Here is a 22787-nt window from a genome sequence, read left to right on the forward strand (position 1 = left end):
AACTATGGCTAACTAATGAACCATGAGGAATATGACGAGCTTCTTGAGTTGGCCTAAAAGGATGACCTATGTTGTAATGTGGTTGGCCTCTAGATAAGGTACTACTAAAACCACCTGAACCACGAGGCCACTTAGCTTCATGCTCGAGCTTGCGAACCTGCTCTAGAAGTCTAACGATCTCAACCACCTGATCAAACCTAGCATCTGTCTTGATCTCTTAACCAAACTGTAATGTAGACCATAGTTGAGGCCATTAATGAACCTCCTGATCTTTTCCCTCTCGGTGGGAACCAACTATACAGACGCGCCAAATCCGCGAACCTCATTTCATATTCGGTCACAATCATACCCTCCTAGCATAGCTGCTCAAACTCACTATGCAGCTCCTCTCTACGAGTCTGTGCGACAAACTTCTCCAAGAAGAGAACTAAGAACTCATTCTATAACAATGGTGTTGCGCAAGCTGGCCTTCCTGAATCATATGTCTGCTACAACCTATAAGCTACCCATGTCAGGTGCAAATTAGTAAAGGCAACTCCATTGGTGTCCACACTGATCGTTGTGTGATGAATCCAATGACACTAATCCAGAAAACCCTAGGCAACTTGTGACCCCCCTCCACTGAACTCGGGAGGGTCAAGGCTCTTAAATCTCTCCAACCTCTTTTGCTCTCAACAATAACTGGCTAAAGTGTTAATACCCGTAATGTTGTATAACCCTGAGCTAGTTGCTCTAGTGTAGGGGCAATGAGAGTTTGGGCTTCTCCCCAACTTGTGAGGTAGCTGGTGCAATTGGTAGCGTGCTCGCCTGAGTCAAGCTCATGCACACGCTCAAGATCTGAGCCAAGGCCTCCTAAAACCATGTCTAATAAGAGGTACCACCGGTCTCTGAGCTGGTCCAATCGACTCAATAGTAGTGTGAGCCCCACCTTGGCCCTAGCCTATCACGGTCCTGAATGGTGGTGTTGTTGGCTGCCCAGCTAATCCGGGTGAACGTGTCATCACCATCTGTGAGAGAATAGAGAAGTAAAGGTTCAGACTTCAGTATTTAATAAATCCACATGGCAAGAATGCAAGAAAGTAAAGTTTCCTAACAGTTCGGTAGCCACTCGAAGATAAGTACAAACATCTATGTACCATGCAAGACTCTACTAAACTCGCTCATAACTCGTAAAACCTGTGAACCTAGGCTCTGATACCAACCTGTCACGACCCAAAACCACCACTGGCTATGATGGCGCTTAACTCACTTGCTAGGCAAGACAAGCATAACAAAAGCAAAATACAAATACTGAATTAACAAAAATAGTACAAGTCTAAGACCAATTAGCATAAACAACAGATGCATAACAAATATCCTAGAACTAGTAAATATAGAGTCATGAGCTCTAAAATAGAAATACAAGTCTGAAAAGCTAAATAACAATATTGTCCAAAATAAAGACAATAATACAAAATGAAAAGAGATACCAGGACTGCAATCGATATGCAGCTCTACGTCGTCTCTCAAATGATAACTCAGCAATAAGCCGCAGCTACTGCTTACTCGAACCAACACCTGAATCTACAATATTAAGTGCAGAGCTTAGTATGAGTACAAACGAACTCACGTACGCAGTAAGTAGCATAACTAACATTGCCAAGGTAATAGAAGCAAGAATTATAAATGATATTCGTTATTCACATATGTAGTTCATAAATTCAACAAGTACAGAATAATAATATGATCAAGTCATGAATCATAGAAAGAACCACCTTGGTGCATGTAATTAAATAACGAACTTTGCTCAGTCAACAATCCATCATACAAAGAAGATATGCAATTAAATCAGGTAAACAACTAAGGAAGTTGCAAGTAAAGATGAAATGCAATAACCAAATTAATCACTGGCTAGCTTTTCCTCAAAATCTCAATAACTGAACCAAACCACTTATCAGTTTTCCTCAAATTACGTGTACACCATCACGAAGGAACATGAGAGAGTGACTCTCGGGGGAAGGATCTATATTCATGTGTTGCACAGACAACTCACGTGCTAATAATATCAACCGCACAAATAACTCACGTGCTAATAATATCTATATCTAGATCCGCATGGACAAACCACGTGTTGCAAGAAAAACACAATCACAATCCGCCCTGCGTGGTCATAGGCTGCTATCCAAATCCATATCACATAGAAAGTAGATATACAAGAAGACATGTATATGATCAATGAACATCAAGTTTTATACACCTAGACATAAATGATGTGCTAAGGTGTATGAATGTGCAAACTGTGCTATCATAGCTCAATCCGGCAAATACATCACGAAAATACTAATTATCAAGTTCAATCATGAGAGTAACCTCAATTCATCCTCAAATATGGTAAAAATATGTCACAAAAGGGGGTACAGATAGGCGAGACAACATAGCATGAAGCTTAGCAATCAACACAAGGCATATCATAGCCTAAGCACTAACCTGAGCATGAATAAGTTGTAATGACCCGACCGGCTCATTTTGAGCTCTAGCACGTCGTTTGATAGTTTGAGGCCACAAGCAGCTTCACTTCAGGTATTATGACTTGTACGCTTGATCGGGATTGAATTTTGGGAAGTTCGAAGTTGAATTGGAAAGAAAATTCTAATTTCGAAAGCTTTAAGTTGGAGAATTGACTAAGATTATATTTTAGAGTAAATAGCCTCAGAATTGGGATTTGAAGGTTTTAGCAGGTTCGTATGATGATTTTAGACTTGGGCGTATGTACGGATTGGGTTTTGGATGACCTGGGAGCATTTCGGCGCCTATTGTGGAAGTTAGCATTTTGGAAAATTTTCATAAATTTGGGTTGAAGTGCATTTCAATGTTATCGATGTCTGTTTTGAATTCCAAGCGTCCGAAAGTGGATTTGGAGTAGGGTAGATCATTTTTGAGTTGTTTAGCTAAAGTTAGAAATTTGAAGGTTTTTGATAAGTTTGACTGCAAGTGGACTTTTTGATATCAGGGTCGAATTCCAATTTCGGAAGTTGGAGTAGGTCCGTAATGTCAAATGTGACTTGTGTGCAAAATTTGAGGTCATCTCACCACAAAAGAAAGGCCGCACCTACGGATAGCAAGGCACAGAAGTGGTAGTTGGGCCGCACCTGCGGAACTGCAGAAGCGGTCAAGTGACCACAGGTGCAAATGCTGGGGCTGGCAATGTCTTCTTTAATAATGAGGGTTTGGCTATATTTCATTTCATTTTCACCCATGGGAGCCGATTTTGGAGCACATTGGAGTGCCATCTTCATCAATAATAATGGGTTAAGTGCTTTCTTCACAATTTTAAGTTAAATACATTAGTTTACGTAGATTTGAACTTTGAAACTAGTAGAAAATGGGGTTTTGGTGAAAAGACCTAGAATCTTGTATATTTGGATTTTGACCAAGAATTTTGGACATGGAATTGAGAATAAATTATATATTTGAGTTCGTGATGTTATGGGCAAAGTTATCTTCGAAAATTTTTGGAATCCGGGCACGTGTTCCCGAGAGTGATTTTCTCAACTTTTCAAGCGAAGTTGGAATTTGCTGTAATAGGATTTTAATGAGTATTTGAGTATATATTAATGAGTTTGCATCATTATTGACTAGTTTTGGACCATTGGGCATTAGTTTGAGTCATTGTAAGGGCTTGGCAGCCAGTTATGGAACTTCAGAGCGAGGTAAGTCTCCTTTCTAACCTTGTATGAGGGAATTAACCCCATAGGTGAAATAAATGATTATGTGCTTCTATTTGTGGGGGCTACGTACCCACAAGGTGATGAGTTTCCGTACATAGCTACTAGCTATGCCTATGTCCGGGTAGTTTTAGGCTTACATCATACCTTGTTGATATTGTTTTTAAATTATGTTTATTGCATGTCTTGAGAAGAAGCGAGATTGAGTTAACTTATTAAATGTATGAAAGAAGTTAAAATTGAGGAAAGGTTGGGAACTTAAAAAGCTTTCATTTGAAATTTGTAATTTAAAGAGAATCAAGGAATACCTTAATAACTTAAGAAATCTATGTGTAACCGCATTGCACGTGTGATCCGCGAGCGGGGTAATTCTTGAAACCTATATTCGACAGCGTCGCATGTATGATTTGTGAGCGGGGTAACTCCTTAAATTTATATTTGACCGCGTCGCACGTATGATTCGCGAGCGGGGTATTTCCTTCTACTACTCCCATGGGAGCGGGCCGATCGCCTCGGCAGGTTAATAGATGCATCTATGGTTCGCGTCGTTCGACCCTCGGTAGTTACTTTTATGTTGGATCGGTCCATACACCTCGGCATTTCCTATATTTGTATATATTATTCCTCATGGAATCCTGTGTAACATTTGGCTAGGTTTTTTCCTGATTTGAATTATGACAACCTCTTGATGATATCCACTATATCTATGTATATATTCTCCGGTTACTGAGGGAACTTGCTCGTTGAGAGCTTGATTAAAATTGTAAAGAGGGAAATTGTACCATGTATTTTATACATCTTTATTTCATATATCTACTCTATTTCATATTTGTTCACTTTCTTACTATACATGATATTATTGGACCACTAGTAAGTGTCGAAGTCGACCTATCATCATTACTTTTTCGAGATTAGACTGGATACCTACTGGGTGCACGTTATTTTCATACTCATACTACACTTGCTATGCATTTTTGTTGCACCGGCACATGCATATTTAGTGGCCTAGTAGGAACAGCGGCATGGTTGATACCGAGACTTAGGTGAGTTGCATTTTTTGAGACGATCCGAAGCCAGCATAGTCTCCTTCATAGTATTGTATTTTCTTTCTGCCCAAATTTGTATTTCGGACAGTTATTGTACTTTACCTTATTTTCTAGTGATTGCTCATGCACTTGTGACACTGGGGTCTGGGGTGATTATGAAATTTCTAGTGTTGAAATCGGAAAGCATTATTATTTATTTTATAAAGTTCATCTGTTACTAGTGGATTAAAGAAAACTTTATGATTTCAAAAATATAAAAAGAAAATTTAATTGACTATTTAGTGTTGGTTAGCCTGACAATGGTGTCCGACGCCATCACGACCTTTAACGGAGTTTGGGTCGTGACAACATGGTATCAAAGCACTAGGTTCACTTAGGTCTCACGAGTCATGAGCAAGTTTAGTAGAGTCTTGCGGATTGGTACGGAGACATCTGTACTTATCTTCGAGAGGCTGCAAGGCTGTTAGGAGTACTTTCATTCTTGATTCCACATCGTGCAATTTGATTCCTTTGAGACTTATGCCTTTGTTTCTTTCCTACTCAATCTTATGCAACGTGAAGTGTTTGCTATCGATCGAATTCAGGAAATTTTAATGGTACCACAGATGATTGGGCTATTGTCATCGCCTTGCGGAAGGATATTCCATCATTTCAACTTAGTAGTTATACTTCTGGAATTTTGAGGCTATGCACAGGTTGCTAAGGTGCTCATGGGTTTCTATCGCACAGTATTGATGTGATAATAAGTTGCATGCCTATGTATCGGGCATTGAATGACTTGAAAGGAGATTTACTCAGTGCATGATTCAGAGATTCGGTATTTTATTCCCGGCAGAGGGAAGGCAATCGGACTATAAGTGTTCAGGTTTGGGTTCATAGAGTAACGAGATCTGGTACTTTCGAGCGTAGTGGAATTTTCATCCGTGATGTGGCGTTATTATCCTTGTTGAATATGTTAAGTTCGTCGGTGTTATGGTCTTCTTCAATTCACCTTTGGGCAGGGTAGCGTGAAATAGTGCCAGAGAAGCGGCTATCTAAGATCGCGGTGTGTGGTGGTTCAGGATTGGATCGGCGTTCCTAGTGTTGATGGCTCGAGAAAGATGATTCTCGGAAAGGGCTAAAGTTAGTAGCGATCTATTAGTTCGAGTGCTACAGAGATAGATTTTGATTAAAGGCAGCAGCTGGGTAGCGAGGGATGAGAAAGGACATGTGGGAAGTGTCATGCTGTGGTTAAACTTCTAAAAGGCCAAGTGTGAGACACAGGAGTCGAGTAGTTTCTTAATGCAGTGAGTTTGACCAAAGTGAGAGAGTGGCAGAGTAGTATATGGGTTCTGTGGTAGGAGGAATACACGCCTTGAGAACATGTTAGAGTGATTTGGGATTCATAGTGGACAGCGACTAGATCTACGGACTTAATTCGACATGTTGGCTATTATACGGCAGGAGATTTGATGCAACAGGAGGGATTTGCTTGATACAAAGAAGGATACAACATGATCTTGAATTGGAAGATATTGTCGCACTTTTAGTTGACGTCCATAAGAAGTGAACGGACTCGTACGGCTAGTGAATGAGCACAGGCTCAGGATGGTTACTAATTTTGTAGCAATTGTACCTAGTGCAACGATGAAGGAAGAATCTTGGTAGGTCCCAGATTTATGCAATGGTAACTTCAAGCTAAGTGGGAGAGTCCTACTTCCCACGATTGGATTGTGTGGTTATCTACTTGTGAGGTTTCTGATGATCTGCATATTGATGTGTTATTACGACTAAGGAAAGAGAACATCAATGGCGATGAGAGCAAAACATTTGAGGAATGTGTGCTACAATTGGCCTTATTAATTCATGTTCAGGCTTTGGGAAGATTCAGGATTTATGCTTCGTATAGAGGTGATTTACAAGGGAAGGGATTCAGCCAAGTGCCTTTTTGAGAGGGTGTTCATATGCTAAAAGAGCCTTGGAGTTTGATTATATTAGGGACAAAGTTAGAGTGGGTGACTCTCAACAACGGTCCTAGTGGATTCAAAAGTTCAAGTGTGGTGCCTGGGAATTTTGAGTCCATAGCATGGTTGAGTATCGAGCTTTTGTAGCGAATCATAAAGAAGGGGCTTGGAGTGTTTTGTATTATCTTTGGCTTGCAGTGTAGCATTTGGAGGAATGGGGGGAAATGACTTTGGAGGCATAAATAAATCAACAGAATGGGTGTACCAGTTGAACACGTGGATATGCACACAAGGAGGGGATGAGATGGTTCGTGGGTTTCAAGACAACGTGGTCTTGCGAAATAATGTCACCCAGGATGAGTGCGGATTTGGGTTCGTTGTGTTTTGAATGGAGCTTTATTGTTCCTGATGCAAGCCTAGAGTAAATTAGAAGAAGTCGAATCATCTAGAAATGGTTGAATAGGAATGATGGTGGCAATGATCAGTTCCTTCAGCGCGTTGAATTATGCATGTGATATGTGGTGGTACGTGCGAGGCTTGACTGTCGCCAAAATTGATTTTTTATTTGGAGGCACTTAAGTATTATGGCTTGTTAGGTGTAGATGGATCCCAGGAGAGTCTTGGTGGTTTAGACCACTACTAGAGGATTACATTTGTTGCAGTTGTGGGAATTCAGTCACGTGCTGCAATGATTCTCTTGGAATGAGCTAAGTAAAAGGTTTCTATATGATGAAGTGTTTACCCTATTAGTGGTTCCGGAGTTATGATGAAATTTATGCACTCTTGTGCATAGGCATGACTAAGTGTAATAAGTAGCATGGGACTTGGAAGTTAAGGATCAAGGTTGTGGTTCGGTGTTAATAAGAATATCGAGCTCGGATGAGCGAGAAAGGACTCAGATGGTTAGAGTCAGCTGGCATTGTTTTTGGCATCACCTGAGATCGGTGTCTGGTGTGAAGAAGATTTGCATACTGATTGCGGATTCTTGAATTTCTTTACAGCGTTGGTGTGGCCGGTAGTATGGATGTGTAGACTTGTTGTTTGTGCAAAAGGTCGGGGGAGTGTGTCCATGAAAAGATGGTATAAACGTGACAAGTAGTCACCTAAATGATTAAAGATGGAAACCAAGTATGGAGGTTATGGTACTATTTTTGATGTGAGAATTTATGCCTAAAGGGTGCTCGGTTCATTTGGTTGTGAACTAAGGTTGTTGTTCTTGATTTGGCGGCTATTCTTGTGCGTCATGGGAAAAAGGGTTACCTTGGATCCTTGAAAGGTTATTAGACCAATGCGGTACGGTCAGAATCAGCTTAAGGTTTGTGGATGGATCGAGATATGAATGTAGGCTCTATATCGGGCCGGATGTGTTAATTTCAACATAGCGCTCCTTGTGGAGGAGTATTCGGATGTTGGATGTTATATTGCCGCTGGCTATTTCATGTAATACTATATTGTGCTGAGTGATTTGTGAAACGGCTTAATGATTTCATATGTAGTAAGGTTCCGCGTAGCGATGGTGTTTTGTGAGCAGGATGGCTCTCGAGATTCAGATCATATATCACACCTTAGTATGCTTGAGTTTTGTGGTGTATGGCGCTATCTTCTCTCCCTGGAGATAATATTATGCACTTGGCGTGCTGGTGGCCGATATTTGAGTATTTTGCACGTATGAGTATTTTATCTCGGTAAGTAATTCCTTATAGATTATTATATGTGAATCGGGTGGCATGCCACCAAGGATATATTGTATGGATCGGGAAGCACGCCACAATAGTATGGTGTTAAGTATAGTCCCCTATAGCCACTTTTCTGTGTTTTGTTTTCCATTTTCTTAGGAAGGTTCATAACACCTTTTCGGTTGTCTCGTTAGTTGCGTGGGTTGAGGAGTCCTTTCCAGAGTTCATTTTCCTTATGCATCACATTCGAGTTGGCAGCTTGATGGCACATTGTGGCATCATATGAGATTTTTGGTCGTGTCTAAAGTGGCTTATTGCCTAAGCAGCTTATACTGGGTGAGACGAGATTATTGGACCTGGGATCAATGCGGTCAGGTTTATATAAAGTGAATTAAAGAGCAAGTAAAGTTATTTGATTCATAATGAGACAAGGGTTCTGGTCAGGAGGAGAGACTCAATGAATTATTGATTTGGTAGTCGGTTATGAATTTCTACACATCTCTTCCATCGTGGCGGTGCTGCAAGAGTTGGAATAGGATTTATGTGACTCATGGGGTGTGTTGGGAGCATCAGATCCGTGGAATGTTGGTAATTATTATCAGATAATGTTATTGTGGTCATGTGATTACGCGGTGCATGGTGTGAATTTCGCAAAGGTATGCAGTCATGTTTTGGTACATTGTGTGGTGATTAATACGGTGTTCGTATGTTGGAAATAGGTCTGGCAGAATATTTCGGATGTTGGAATTTGGCTCTAAGGCTAATTTGACTAAACAAAAAGGGAATCTTCAGATTTACTCGAGCCAGTGTGCTCAACTGAGTTGTGGTAGCACGCGTAGGTGCACGAGGTGTTAAATAGTGATATTTCAGACAACTCCGATGCAGTTCTTAGCACGTTCGAGGATGAACCTATCTTTAAGTCGGAGAGAATGTAACGACCCATCCGATCATTTTGAGCTCTAGCGCGTCATTCGGCAGTTTGAGGCCACAAACAGCTTCACTTCAGTTATTATGACTTGTACATGTGGTCGGGATTGAATTTTGGAAGGTTCGGAGCTGAATTGGAAAGAAAATTCCCATTTCGAAAGCTTTAAGTTGGAAGAATTGACTAAGATTGGATTTTAGAGTAAACGGCCTTGGAATTAGGATTTGAAGGTTCCGACAGGTTCATATGATGATTTCGGACTTTGGCGTATGTTCGGGTCGGGTTTTGGATAACCCGGAAGTGTTTCGGCGCCTATTGTGGAAATTAGCATTTTGGAAGAATTTCATAAATTTGGTTGAAGTGCATTTCAATGTTATTGATGTCCGTTTGGAGTTCTGATCTAAAAATAGCTCCATATGGTGATTACTTCATTGGGAGCGCATTCGGAAGTACATTTGGAGGGTCGTAGGTCATTTTGGAGTCGTTTGGCGAAAGTTAGAAATTTGAAAGTTTTTGAGAAATTTGACCAGAAGTGAATTTTTTGATATCGGGGTCGGATTACGATTCCGGAAGTTGGACTAGGTATGTAATGTCAAATGTGACTTGTATGCAAAATTTGAGGTCAATCGGACGTTATTTTGATCGGTTTTGGCATCGAATGTGGAAGTTTGAATTTCTAAAGTTCATCAAGCTTGAATTTGATTGTGATTCATGATTTTAGCATTGTTTGATGTGAATTGAAGCCTCGAGCAAGTCCGCATTATGTTTTGGAACTGGTCGGTGTGATTGGACGGGGTCCCAGCGGCCTCGGGTGGATTCCGTGTGGTTAACGGATTAAATTCGCCCTTATGAAGATTTTTAAGCCTGCTGTCATCTGGTGTAACCCCACCTGCAAGGTTTTGGTTGTAGGTGCGGAGCCGCAGAAGCGGCCAAAGGAACGCAGATGCAGTTTGGTGGGGAAGTGTTGAGACTGCAGCTGCAGTGATCTCGCCGCAGAAGTGAGACCGCACCTGCGGAGAGGAAGGCACAGAAGCAGTAGTTGGGCCGCACCTACGGAACCGCAGAAGCGGTCAAGTGACCACAGTTGTGAATGTCGAGGCTGGCAGTGTCTTCTTTAAAAATGAGGGTTGTCTCTATTTCATTTCATTTTCGCCCATGGGAGCCGAATTTGGAGCACATTGGAGTGCCATCTTCATCAATCATAATGGGGTAAGTTCTTTCTTCATAATTTTGAATTAAATACATAAGTCTACGTAGATGTGAACATGGAAACTAGTAGAAATTGGGGTTTTGGTGGAAAGACCTAGAATCTTGTATATTTTGATTTTGACCATGAATTTTGGATGTGGAATTGAGAATAAATTATATATTTGAGTTCGTGATGTTATGGGTAAAGTTATCTTCGAAAATTTTCGGAATCCGGGCACGTGTGCCCGAGAGTGATTTTCTTGACTTTTCAAGCGAAGTTGGAATTTGTTGTAATAGGATTTTTTATCAGTATTTGAGTATATATTAATGAGTTTGCATCATTATTGACTAGTTTTGGAGCGTTGGGCGTTAGTTTGAGTCATTAGAAGGGCTTAGGAGCCGGTTATGGAACTTTAGAGCGAGGTAAGTCTCCTTTCTAACCTTGTATGAGAGAATTAACCCCATAGGTGAAATAAATGATTATGTGCTTCTATTTGTGGGGGCTACGTACGCACAAGGTGATGAGTTTCCGTACATAGCTACTAGCTATGCCTATGTCTGGGTAGTTTTAGGCTTACATCATACCTTGTTGATATTGTTGTTAAATTATGTTTGTTGCTTGTCTTGAGAAAAAGCGAGATTGAGTTTACTTATTAAATGTTTGAAAGGAGTTGAAATTGAGGAAAGGTTGAGAACTTAAAAAGCTTTCATTTGAAAGTTGTAATTTAAAGAGAATCGAGGAATACCTTAATAACTTAAGAAATCTATGTGTAACTGTGTCGCACGTATGATCTGAGAGCGAGGTGATTCTTTAAACCTATATTCGACCACGTTGCATGTATGATTCGCGAGCGGGGTAATTCCTTAAATTTATTTTGATTGCGTCACATGTATGATTTGTGAGCGGTGTATTTCCTTCTACTACTCTCATGGGAGAGGGCATATCGCCTCGGCAGGTTAATAGATGCATCTATGGTTCGCGTCGTTCGACCCTCGACAGTGCACAGTTTACCATTATGTTGGATCGGGTCGTATGCCTTGGCGCATATATATGTATATATATATATATATATATATATATATATATATATACATACATATATATATATATATATATATATATATATATATATATATATATATATATATATATATATATATATATATATATATATATATATATATGCATGTATGTATATTATTTGATGATAGGCTATAATTGTGTATTTTAGTCGCTTATTACACTCTAATTTACTGCACTTTAATTGAGTTTGAGCTTTAATCGCTAGTGTTTTGCACTAAATATGTGTTTTATGCCTTGTAGGAGTGATTCCGATCTATGTAGGCATTATGGAATGAATTTCGGCCCTCGACAGTGTACAGTTTACCATTATGTTGGATCGGGTCGTATGCATTGGCATATATATATGTATGTATATTATTTGATGATAGGCTATAATTGTGTATTTTAGTCGCTTATTACACTCTAATTTACTGCATTTTAATTGAGTTTGAGCTTTAATCGCTAGTGTTTTGCACTAAATATGTGTTTTATGCCTAGTAGGAGTGATTCCGATCTATGTAGGCATTATGGAATGAATTCAAGTGATTTGAAGCTTTGAAGTCTGAGTAAAAGCTCAAGACATTAAGTCGGGATCGTGTTCGGAGGTCGTGTATCAAGTCGGGATGTTAAAAGAGGAGGAAATAAGTTCACTCTGAGAAAATTACACTGTCGCGCTGCATGGGACGCCGCAAGGCGCGGCGCAGCAATGTAAAATGCTGCCTGATGCGAAAAGTTGAGGCTGCTGATAATTTCCATTAGCGCTCCGCAGGGTGCGGCGCATGGTGCGGCGCGGCTGTACAAATTTCACAGAGCCAAAGTCCTATTTCACGCAGGAGAAGGTGTTTTCATCTGGGCCCGACCCTACTTGGTATAAATACATATAAAAACGTTATTTTGAGGATTTTGGATGGAGCTTAGTGTAGGGAGACGCACTTTGGAGTAAAAATACAGCAAGAACATCTCAGATTTCTTCATCTTTTCTAGTATTTTCAATTATTCAAAACTTATGCAATTGTTTGATTTCATCATGAGTGGCTAAACACCCACTGTTCTAGAGTTGTGATTTAGCCATGAATATTGTTGTTTAACGCTGACTTGACCTTGATTATAATTCACCAATATATGGTTGTTTCTTCAATTCTGTGTTTAATTGCTTAATTGTCTGGCCAGCAGTTAGGTTCTATTTACTATCTATGCTATGCTTGGGAAAGCCGTATTTAGATTAGAGAAAAACTGAAGAGAGCATGATCTTAACCCTTAGGGGGAGCGGATTTGTGGTTAGGATAGGAATATACCTAGTCACCATACTTAATTAAATATCATGATCTTAATGCGTTTTTAATAGATTGATTTCATAGGAATATAGGCATTAATCTATTAAGAATAGGTGAGTAGTACTTCGGGAGAAGGCGATGAGAGCATTTATCGATTAATTAGCAACCATGAGTGAATTATACGAAAGGGAGAGTTATTAAGAACACAATACGAATGGTGAATCGATCACAACCCTGGAATATTTCTCTCTACTGAATACACAACAATCAACTTGTTACTTGATAATTTAGTTATTAGTTAGAATTGTAGTATAATATAATCATATTATTCGACTTTAATTTTAAGCTGGATTGAATAAAAATTTTAGCAATTTAGTAAGTAGTTTATACAAGTCTCTGTGGGTTCGACACTCAACTTTTCATTATATTACTTGTTGACCACGTATACTTGCGTGTGCGTTTGGGAGCAACAAGTTTTTGGCGCCGTTGTCGGGGACTTGAATATTAGCTACTTGCTAGTTTTTGCTTTAATTGTTTATTTCATCGAGGCTAACGTTACTTGATTATTGCTCAGATCTCAGGAACTTTGATTGAATGCGTAGGGTCAGAAGCCAAGACCGACTTCAAGGCTTTGATCCTGAACCTGAGAGAATATTTCACATGAGGTTGAGGGAAGCAAGAGACACGAATAATTTTCAGGCACTTGTTTAATTTCCTGTGGACATGGCAGTGGAGCAACCCATGGATGTTCAGGAGGTGGCGATGGCCAGCATTACTAATGTCACCTCCAGTATAGTGAAGCCCAAGATCACTGGGAACTTTGAGCTAAAAAAGAGCATGATCCAGTTGCTTCATGCAAACGGACAATTTATGGGTCTTCCACACGAGGATCCACAGCAGTATATTCTGAACTTCTTGGAGATTAGTGATACTTACATCACTAACGGGGTCACTCAAAATTATGTGAGGCTCACACTTTTTCCATTCTCTCTGTTGGGCGAGGCTAAGCGGTGACTAAAGGCAGAACCAGCTAATTCAATTACAACAAGGAATGACTTGGCGAGAAAATTTCTGGCAAGGTTCTTCCCTTTGGGCAAAACTGCAAAGATCAGAAGTGAGATAGTTGCCTTCAAACAGAAAGCGGGGGAATCTCTATACTCAGCTTGGGAAAGGTTCAAGAGGCTACTCAGAGACTGTCCTCATCACAATCAGACGAATGAAGTATTAGCTCACACTTTCATAGAAGGGCTACATTCTGAAACAAAGATCGTGGTAGATGCTGCAGCTGGGGGTCAAGTGTTGGAGAAAAGCTTTGACGAGATATATGCATTATTGAACAAATTTTCCAAGAGCAATCCGGATTGGCAAGGAGAGATGGGCAGACACACAGTGCAAAAGTCTGCAGGGGTTCTTGAGTTATATGTCATCTCAGCATTATCAGCGCAGATTTCTACACTGACCAATCAAGTCAACCAGATGAACTTGAGAGTCAACAAGCAACAGGTACAACAGGTTCAAGATTTTTGTGAAATATGTGGAGAGGGGCACATGAGTGACATGTGCCCCGCAAACCCAAAGTCTGTCTACTTTGTGGGTAATTCAAATAGGGGCCAAACAAACCAATATGGGAACACTTACAATCCCAACTGGAGAAACCACCCAAACCTCTCTTGGGGTGGAAACCAGGGCACTCAGAATCAATACAGGCCTCAAGCACCTCAACAGCAATATAGACCACCTCAGGTTGAACAACAAGCGAGTCCTACAAGTCACCTTGAAAACATGTTTAAAAAATGATGGCTGAACAGCAAGCCCTCGCCACAACAGTGAGAAATTTGGAGCGTCAAATAGGACAGCTTGCTAGTGCTCAAAACACTAGACCAGCTAGAGCTCTTCCAAGTGACACTGAAGCAAATCCCAGGGCGGCCCTTAATGTCGTGTCGTTGAGGAATGGGAGACAACTAGAAGAAGTTCAGTCTAAAAAGAGGAAACAGGTGACTTATAATGAGAGGCCAACCACTATAGAATCAACAACAGAAAAAACTAAGGAAGCCAGAGAAGCCAGCTGGAGAGGCGGTGGCTGAGCAACCCCCACAATTGGTTGCAAGGCCACCACCTCCATTCCCTCAAAGATTGCAGAAAGTAAGAGATAATACCACATATAAAAAGTTTCTTGATATCTTGAAGCAGGTGCAAATTAATATTCCATTGGTTGACATCTTACAAGAAGTACCCAAATATGCAAAGTACATCAAGGACATTGTGGCAAATAAAAGGAGGCTAACCGAGTTCGAAACTGTGGCATCCCTGAGGAGTGCAGTTCCAGAATTCAAGGCAAGTTACCTCAGAAATTGAAGGATCCAGGTAGTTTCACTATCCAAATCTCGATTGGTAAACATGTTGTTGGGCAAGCTTTATGTGATCTTGGAGCGAGCATCAACTTGATGCCGCTATCTGTGTTTAGATAGTTGGGGTTGGGTGAGCCACGCCCAACAACAGTTATCTTACAGTTAGTTGATCGCTCCCTTGCTCATCCTGAGGGAGTGATTGAAGAGTGGTAGTTCAAGTGGGTTCTTTCATATTCCCTGCTGATTTCATTATCCTGGACTACGAGCCCGATCAGGAAGTCCCATTTATTTTGGGGCGTCCATTCCTAGCCACGGGCCGAGCTATTATTGATGTTTGCAAAGGAAAGATGACAATGAGAGTGGGTGATCGAGTGGAGGTCTTCAATGTTTATAGAGCACTCAAGTTACCAGCCCACTATGAAGAGTTATCCATGATCTCTGTAGTGGAGAGTGATGCCACATCGTTAGTGCCCTATATGAGCCCTGTAGATCCTGTTGAAAGATTATTGATTGGGGATGTAGAAAATAGTGAAGATGAAATGATAGGAGAAATTGAGCAAGTACTGGATATGTCTTGCAGTTATGTACATGGGTTTAGAAAATTTGAAGAGTTGGATAGGCCTGTTTCTCTGACCTTTCCCAGGCCATCTATTGAAGAAGCTCCGAAGCTAGAACTCAAGTCACTTCTAGTGCATCTGTGCTATGCTTATTTGGGGAACTCTGAGACATTGCCCGTGATTATTTCGTCCAACTTGACCAGCACGCAAGAAGAAAAATTGCTCAGAGTACTCTGTGAGCATAAAAAGGCCATTGGGTGGACTATAGCTGACATCAAGGGCATTATTCTATAGTTTTGCATGCATTTTTAGAGGACGGACACCGCCCCAGTGTGGAGCAGCAAAGAAGATTAAACCATGTTATGAAAGAGGTGGTGAAAAAGGAAGTAATCAAGTTGCTCAATGCAGGTATCATTTTTCCTATTTCTGACAGCAACTGGGTAAGCCTAGTTCAATGTGTGCCCAAAAAGGGAGGAATGACTGTAGTTGAGAACGAGAAGAATGAACTAATCCCTACTCGCACTGTTACAGGATGGAAAGTTTGCATTGATTATAGAAGTCTCAACAAGGCAACTCGCAAGGACCACTTCCCACTTCCATTCATTGACCAAATGCTAGACAGTTAGCCGGGCATGAATATTACTGCTTCCTTGATGGTTATTCAGGATACAATTAGATTGTCATATGCCTAGAGGATTAGGAGAAGACTTCTTTTACTTGTCCTTATGGCACTTTTGCCTTCAAGCGAATGTTGTTTGGACTTTGTAATGCACCAGCCACTTTCCAGAGGTGCTTGATGGCTATTTTCACCGACATGGTGGAAAAATTTGTGGAAGTGTTTATGGATGATTTTTCAGTTTTTGGGTCTTCTTATGATGATTGCTTGAGGAATTTGAACAAGGTGCTAGCCCGTTGTGAAGAAACAAATCTGGTACTGAATTGGGAAAAGTGCCATTTTATGGTACAAGAAGGCATCGTGTTAGGCCACAGAGTATCTAGGAGCGGCATTGAAGTTGATAAAGTGAAGGTGGAGGCGGTTGAAAAATTACCTCCACCTATTTCAGTGAAGGGTGTTCAGAGTTTCTTGGGACACGCGGGTTTCTATCGGCGCTTTATTAAAGATTTTTCGAAAATTGCTACTCCTTTGTGCAGGCTGCTTGAAAAAGATGTAACTTTCAACTTTGATGTTGTTTACCTCAAGGCATTTGAAGAACTTAAAAAGAAGTTGGTGACTGCTCCCATTATTGTGGCACCTGATTGGTCCTTACCATTTGAACTTATGTGTGATGCGAGTGACCTTGCTATTGGGGTAGTGCTAGGCCAGAGGAAGGACAAGGTGTTTTATTCCATCTACTATGCGAGTAAGACTATTGATGATGCCCAGCTGAATTACACCACCACTGAGAAGGAGTTGTTAGCTGTTGTGTGGGCTTTTGAGAAATTTCGGGCATACTTGGTAGGAACGAAAGTCATAGTCCATACCGATCGTGCAGCAATCAGGTATTTGTTTACAAAAAAAAGAATCTAAGGCTAGATTGATGCGCTGGGTTTTATTGGTGCAGGAGTTTGATGTAGAAATACGATATCGAAAGGGGACAGAGAACCAAGTAGTTGACCATCTGCCAAGGTTGGAAAATCACGATCACGTGGAGGAGGGTGGCCAAATTAAAGAAGTATTTTCTGATGAGCAACTTTTTGCTATAACCCAAGACCCTCCTCCATGGTATGCAGACTACGTGAATTATCTTGTGAGTGGGGTACTTCCTCCTGAAATTGAATCTGAAGTAAGAAAGTGATTTTTACATGATGTAAGCTTTTACTACTGGGATGAGCCCTATTTGTACAAGCAATGTGCTGATCAATTGATGAGGAGATGCATTCCTGAAAAAGAGGTGGAATTAGTGTTGTATGATTGTCACACATCACCTTATGGGGGCCATCATGGAGGAGATAGAACAACTGCAAAGGTGTTACACTCCAGTCTCTTTTGGCCGACTTTATTCAAGGATGCCCATGCATTCATTAAGATGTGTGACCAATGTCAAAGAACGGGAACAATCACAAGGAGGCATGAGATGCCTTTGAATAACATCCTAGAAGTTGAGCTTTTTGATGTGTGGGGGATAGATTTTATGGGGTCATTTCCACCATCTAGAGGAAACAAATACATCTTGCTAGCAGTTGACTACGTGTCAAAATGGGTGGAGGCAATTGCCTTACCAACAAATGATGCCATGGTGGTAGCTGCGTTTGTCAAAAAGAACATATTCTCAAGATTTGGGACTCCACGTGCCTTAATTAGTGATGAAGGGACTCATTTTTGCAATCGGCTGTTGAATAACCTTCTAGCCAAATATGGAGTTCGCCACAGAGTTGCTACAACATATCATCATCAAACTAGTGGGAAGCTGAGGTGTCAAACAGAGAAATAAAGCAAATATTAGAAAAGACGGTGAGTGTGAATAGGAAGGATTGGGATGCAAAGTTGGATGATGCCTTATGGTCGTATAGGACTGCATATAAAACGCCAATTGGTGCATCCCCTTACAAGCTGGTTTATAGGAAGGCATGTCACTTACCCGTTGAACTGGAACACAAGGCATACTGGGCCATTAAGAAGTTGAACATGGACCTTGAGGCTGCAGACGAGAAAAGACTTATGCAGTTGAATGAGTTAGATGAGTTCAGACTGCACTCTTATGAAAATGCTAAGCTATATAAAGAAAAGACAAAAAGATGGCATGACAAGCATATCAAGCCACGTCACTTCGAGCCAGGCCAACAGGTATTATTATTCAATTCTAGACTACGGCTATTCCTTGGAAAGCTAAAATCAAGATGGTCAGGTCCGTTTGATGTGGTGAGAGTCACGCCTTATGGTGCAATCGAGCTACGAGCTTTAAAGGGTGAGAGGAAATTCTTGGTGAATGGTCATAGAGAAAAGCATTATTGGGGAGGAATGATTAATCGTGAGAACACCAAGGTTGTACTCGCTGATGAGTAGGCGAGACTCTGTGTCGTGCCGCGACATTAAACTAGGAACTTGTTGGGAGGCAACCCATCTTTACTGATTCCTTTTATTTTTATTATTATTATTATTTTGTTCTTATTATTGTAGTTATTATTATTATTATTATTTTGTTCTTATTATTGTAGTAGTATTTGTTTTTGTTTTGAAGGATTATAAACATATGAGGCAAAGTCATTGGAAGAGTGCAAAAGCGAGTTAGAGGTTGAGGACTAAGTGTGGGGTGCCCACACGAGGGACTATTCCTGGGGAAGCCTGAGTACTCGTAAGCCGCTATTGCTTCAGCCTTTGGCCTTTCAGGGAGTTTCTTGTCCACCCTTATTATTGTTTTGCTTTAGTTGTGCATTGAGGACACTGCACTCTTTTAAGTGTGGGGTGGGAGAATTCTCTAGATGATTAGTAGGAAGTTGTAGCATTTATTAGCTGGAAAAAAATCGAAAAAGAAAATTAAAAAATTGGACTTTTTCCGACGATGGATTTCCTAGACAGTTTTCTTCAGGGATTTAAGTCTAAAGAAAAAGGACAAAAAGATTTTCTTTGTAGGTAGTGTAGCAATTCCCCCTTGGTTTTTCTTCGTGCCGCGGTTCTTTTCCAAGGGTTTTGTTTGAACCGGGTGTAGGTAGTTTTATTTTTTAGGAGATAAGCCATTGTGTTATCATTGAAATTGAAGTAATATCTTTTAACTTTTTCATGCCTCGACAATAGTGAGTACTTTAGTTGTGATGCTTAGGCTCAATTTTTGACTCTTGTATAAGTACCTTAAATTGTATGATCTTAACTTTGCTTAACTTTTTTGACTAGAGTGTCTTGATGAGTCCAATCCTGAGTGAGTTATGTGCCATGTGTGTGCAAGGTTTCGTCTTATTCTGTGCATTACATTTGATGTCTAGAACTTGCCTTGTGTGTTTGCAAAGCGAAATAATAGTTTTGTTCAGTCTTGGAAGTGATATAGGCATTTCTTTGTTGAGCCATATATATATTTTACCCGCCTAATTGCTATGTATCATAGTTAACCCCTTTGAGCCTGTAATCATGTTTCTTTGGCAACCACATTATAAGCCTTACCCATTTGTTTGAATTAACCATCCATTTGAACCTTTTCACCTCTCATGAGCACTTGAATTGTTATGAACTTTATAAAAGTTAAAGTGTGGGGTGGTTGGGTTGGCTTTTGAGTGGAACTAATTAAATAAGGAGAAAGGTGCACTGTTTTGAAAAAGTAAGAGCCACATGTATTGAAAAGGAAAGAAATTAGTTGTATTGCTGATAGTGGTGACTGTTGATGTAATTATGCTTAAAGAAGTATGGAGTTAATGTACATTGATGTGAAGGTGGAGTTATGGTTTGACATAAGTGTGGGGTTTTCAACGTTAAAGTGTATGTATTAAAGTGCTTAGGGAGGTATAGCCACTCTTATATCTAAATGTATCATACCCGTCCCTCAGCCTACATTACAACCAAATAAAGTCATACTTGATCTTAGACTGAATGAGCTCGATTAGTAGAGTAGTACACTACGGGCAAGCCTATGGTGCATCTTTTGTGGCATATGAATGTTATTTCTGAGAGTGAGCGAATTCTTTCTATCTTGAGTTCCTAATTGTTCTTAAATTTTATTGTGTGGAACTACTCTCTTTTGTTGTGTGAGGGCACTTGATTCATTAAGGAAAGGTAATGTCAGTGACCTCTATGTTAGAGTAAGTGGGTGAGTTGTGAATAATGTGCGGTACTTGTGAGTCAAATCTTGAGGTGAAGATGTTACACTCTTGTGCTTAGTCTATTTTAAATATTTTTGGGATGATGAGTTAGGAGAATTGCTTAAAAGGTTGTGTCTATATAAAGTGTAGTTTGATTGCTCGAGGACGAGCAATGGTTTAAGTGTGAGGTGTTGATGATAGGCTATAATTGTGTATTTTAGTCGCTTATTACGCTCTAATTTACTGCACTTTAATTGAGTTTGAGCTTTAATCTCTAGTGTTTTGCACTAAATATGTGTTTTATGCCTTGTAGGAGTGATTCCGATCTATGTAGGCATTATGGAATGAATTTCGGCCCTCGACAGTGTACAGTTTACCATTATGTTGGATCGGGTCGTATGCATTGGCTTATATATATATATGTATGTATATTATTTGATGATAGGCTATAATTGTGTATTTTAGTCGGTTATTACACTCTAATTTACTGCACTTTAATTGAGTTTGAGCTTTAATCGCTAGTGTTTTGCACTAAATATGTATTTTATGCCTAGTAGGAGTGATTCCAATCTTTGTAGGCATTATGGAATGAATTCAAGTGATTTGAAGCTTTGAAGTCTGAGTAAAAGCCCAAGACATTAAGTCGGGATCGTGTTCGGAGGTTGTGTACCAAGTCGGGATGTTAAAAGAGGACGAAATAAGTTCACTCTGAGAAAATTACACTGCCGCGCTGCATGGGACGCCGCAAGGCGCGGCGCAGCAGTGTAAAATGCTGCCTGATGCGAAAAGTTGAGGCTGCTGATAATTTCCATTAGCGCGTCGTAGGGTGCGGCGCGGTTGTACAAATTTCATAGAGCCAAAGTCCTATTTCACGCAGGAGAAGGTGTTTTCGTCTGGGCCCGACCCTACTTGGTATAAATACATATAAAAACGTTATTTTGAGGATTTTGGACGGAGCTTAGTGTAGGGAGACGCACTTTGGAGTAAAAATACAGCAAGAACATCTCAGATTTCTTCATCTTTTCTAGTATTTTCAATTATTCAAAACTTATGCAATTGTTTGATTTCATCATGAGTGGCTAAACACCCACTGTTCTAGAGTTGTGATTTAGCCATGAATATTGTTGTTTAACGCTGACTTGACCTTGATTATGATTCACCAATATATGGTTGTTTCTTCAATTCTGTGTTTAATTGCTTAATTGTCTGGCCAGCAGTTAGGTTCTATTTACTATCTATGCTATACTTGGGAAAGCCGTATTTAGATTAGAGAAGAACTGAAGAGAGCATGATCTTAACCCTTAGGGGGAGCGGATTTGTGGTAAGGATAGGAATATACCTAGTCACCATACTTAATTAAATATCATGATCTTAATGCGTTTTTAATAGATTGATTTCATATGAATATAGGCATTAATCTATTAAGAATAGGTGAGTAGTACTTCGGGGCCACTGGGCACTTTGAGCTAAAACAGAGCATGATCCAATTGCTTCATGCAAACGGACAATTTATGGGTCTTCCACACGAGGATCCACAACAGTATATTCTGAACTTCTTGGAGATTAGTGATGCTTACATCACTAACGGGGTCACTCAAGATTATGTGAGGCTCACACTTTTTCCATTCTTTCTGTTGGGCGAGGCTAAGTGGTGGCTAAAGGCAGAACCAGCTAATTCAATTACAATAAGGAATGACTTGGCGAGAAAATTTCTGGCAAGGTTCTTCCCTTCGGGCAAAACTGCAAAGATCAGAAGTGAGATAGTTGCCTTCAAACAGAAAGCGGGGGAATCTCTATACTCAGCTTGGGAAAGGTTCAAGAGGCTACTCAGAGACTGTCCTCATCACAATTAGACGAATGAAGTATTAGCTCACACTTTCATAGAAGGGCTACATTCTGAAACAAAGATCGTGGTAGATGCTGCAGCTGGGGATCAAGTGTTGGAGAAAAGCTTTGACGAGATATATGCATTATTGAACAAATTTTCCAAGAGCAATCCGGATTGGCAAGGAGAGATGGGCAGACACACAGTGCAAAAGTCTGCAGGGGTTCTTGAGTTAGATGTCATCTCAGCATTATCAGCACAGATTTCTACACTGACCAATCAAGTCAACCAGATGAACTTGAGTGTCAACAAGCAACAGGTACAACAGGTTCAAGATTTTTGTGAAATATGTGGAGAGGGGCACATGTCTGCTTTGTGGGTAATTCAAATAGGGGCCAAACAAACCAATATGGGAACACTTACAATCCCAACTGGAGAAACCACCCAAACCTCTCTTGGGGTGGAAACCAGGGCACTCAGAATCAATACAGGCCTCAAGCACCTCAACAACAA

The 22787-nt window shown here is 40.3% G+C and overlaps 2 non-coding genes across 2 annotated transcripts; both read right to left on the bottom strand.

The window, feature by feature from the left end:
• Positions 1–13923: 13923 nt before the first annotated feature.
• Positions 13924–14028, bottom strand: LOC138882464 (small nucleolar RNA R71). The gene has a single exon (XR_011404067.1). It is a non-coding gene; the product is annotated as a small nucleolar RNA R71 (small nucleolar RNA).
• Positions 14029–22195: 8167 nt separating this feature from the next.
• On the bottom strand, positions 22196–22300 carry LOC138882446 (small nucleolar RNA R71). The gene has a single exon (XR_011404049.1). It is a non-coding gene; the product is annotated as a small nucleolar RNA R71 (small nucleolar RNA).
• Between the last annotated feature and the right edge of the window lie 487 nt (positions 22301–22787).

The sequence above is a fragment of the Nicotiana sylvestris genome, chromosome 11 (assembly GCF_000393655.2).
Source record: "Nicotiana sylvestris chromosome 11, ASM39365v2, whole genome shotgun sequence".
NCBI lineage: Eukaryota > Viridiplantae > Streptophyta > Magnoliopsida > Solanales > Solanaceae > Nicotiana > Nicotiana sylvestris.